Source organism: Pteropus vampyrus, unplaced genomic scaffold (genome assembly GCF_000151845.1).
Source record: "Pteropus vampyrus isolate Shadow unplaced genomic scaffold, Pvam_2.0 Scaffold179, whole genome shotgun sequence".
In the NCBI taxonomy this organism is placed as follows: Eukaryota; Metazoa; Chordata; class Mammalia; order Chiroptera; family Pteropodidae; genus Pteropus; species Pteropus vampyrus.
Genome location: NW_011888960.1, coordinates 1,723,739 through 1,725,954, shown reverse-complemented (window position 1 = coordinate 1,725,954; position 2,216 = coordinate 1,723,739).

Sequence of the window (2,216 nt, the reverse complement as noted above, 5' to 3'; positions counted from 1 at the left end):
CACTCGCCCCCCGGGGCTGCAAACCCTTTCCCAGGAGATGCTTGGCCACAGCCAGCTCTCTGAATCTGCTCCCACCCTCAGCCGGAGGTGGGCACGGAAAGGTGGGGGCAATGTTTCAGGACCCATCTCATGAAAATGGGCTGAGGATCTCCCTATTTTTAGCAACCGAGCTGCATATACCTGTTTCCCCCACACCAGGAGCAAAAGCTCCAATAAACATCCGTTCGCACCAACCAAGTAATTCCTGAAATAAAGCAGCCACATTTTGGCATCCCCTGTGCTCAAAATACATGTTCTTTGGATTTTTAATATCACATGCATTCTGTATAATTTTAACCCAAGCACATCAGCCGTTGACTGTCTTATTCCATGAGTCACTGTTTGGGGTGTCAGGATAACGGGAACCGACTGGCGGGCTCGGTGGGTGTTGGGGGTCCCTGGGTTCAATCCCAGTGGTCTGTGTGTGAGGGATCTGGGTTCTCCCGATCCCCCAAAGAAGGGACAGTCATCATGGTGCAGCCTACCAGCTACCGAGCTGGGCTTCCCGCTCACAGCAGCCAGAGTCCTTATTCTGTGACGTGCCCCTGGTTGAACCCCTCTCGCGGTGTCCCCTCCAGTGGATGAAAGTCCACTTCCTGACCTGCTCATAAGGCCCTCCCTGATCTGACTCCTGTGGACCTCTCCTACCCACCTCCCTCCGGGCTGGTCTGTGCTTGCCAAGGGCCTGGCCGTACCAGCCTTCTGTTCTTCAAGCACACTGAGCTTCACCCAACCACAGGGCCTTTGCATCTACTATACACTCTGGCATGTTTATTCCCTAGGTCATCTAAGTGGCTCCATCTCATCATTTGGGTCTCAGCTCAAGTGTCATCTCCTCAGAGAGGCTCCCTAGACCCTGACTAGTTGGACTTAACCTTCCTGCCCCTCCTCCGTCAGGCGTGGGTTGTCTCAGCCTTTCATGTTATTTTCTCCTAAGACTTTCTGAAACGATATCGATAGGGTGATTTGTTTACCACTGGAAGATCAGCAACACGAGAGCAGGAATTGTGTCTGCCGCATTCACCACTGCATCTTCAGAGCCTACGCGGCACACAGTAGGTGCTCAATAAATGTCCGTTAAACAGATGAATGAATGCTTTCTCACAATAACCTTTAGCAATGCTATTGCTAGTTTTCCTGTTTTACAGATGAAGAAACTGAGACTCCGAGAAGTTAAGTGACTTATCCAAGGTCATACGACCTATACATGGGGATCCATCCCGGCCCCATCAGCCCCACAGTGGGCCTGGGGGTAGGAATCCAGCACTGAGCACCAACTCCCCACCCCTCCACTCCCCAGTGAATAAATCTTGAAGGGCACCCAGTGACAGGCTGAGCAGAGCTCACCTGATTAACTAGTGAGGAGGTGCCAGGCAGAGAGGACCAGCCTTTGATCACAGCCCACAGGTGACAGGACAAGAGCTCCACTCATAAAGACGACTGTGTCATTCAGGCCGTTGGCCCTGACAAGCAGCTCACCTGAGCTTGTTGCAGGAGGTTACTGTTACCGCCAGGCACCTTTGAATGAAGGTGGGAAGGGAGGAGCCTCTTTAGAAAATTTCAAGCCAATTTCCAAATGCTTTGGCCAGTTCAGAGGGAAGGAAGCTCACACTTACTGGGCTCCTACTGTGTATCAAATGCCACATTAGGTGCTTTCCTTACATTCTGCCATCACATCCTCCCAGCAACTGTGGGAGGCGCATTGTGTAAAACCTAAGATGCCACCCTCCATAAATACATTCTGACTTCAGCCATGCTGAACTGTGAACAAATGCACCTTGTAGAATTGATGAAACATGGAATTATCCTGACCCTACAAAGCCCTCAGGCTCAGAGGGGACCATCTCTGATCCGTGATGGGGGTCCTCCAAACCGCTGGTCTGGGTCCCCACCCTCTGCGTGGTGCTTCTGGCCTCCCAGGCTTTGTTCCTGCATGAAGCGCCCTTCTGGGTCACCTGCCCCATTTCAGCCTCGTGAGCTGCCATCCACCTTCCCTCGCCCTGCTCGGACCCCCCTTTTTGGCCCTCCATGGCCTCTATGCTCTGTGGACAGTCTCTGGTTGGTAGCTTGGCCGGGAAAGGGGGTCATCAGCTCTTCCACAGCTGCGACTGAGTCTTGTTTCCCTCTCAGCTGTCAACAGTGACATAGATAGAATCACCTGAGAGGCTCCCTTCCTC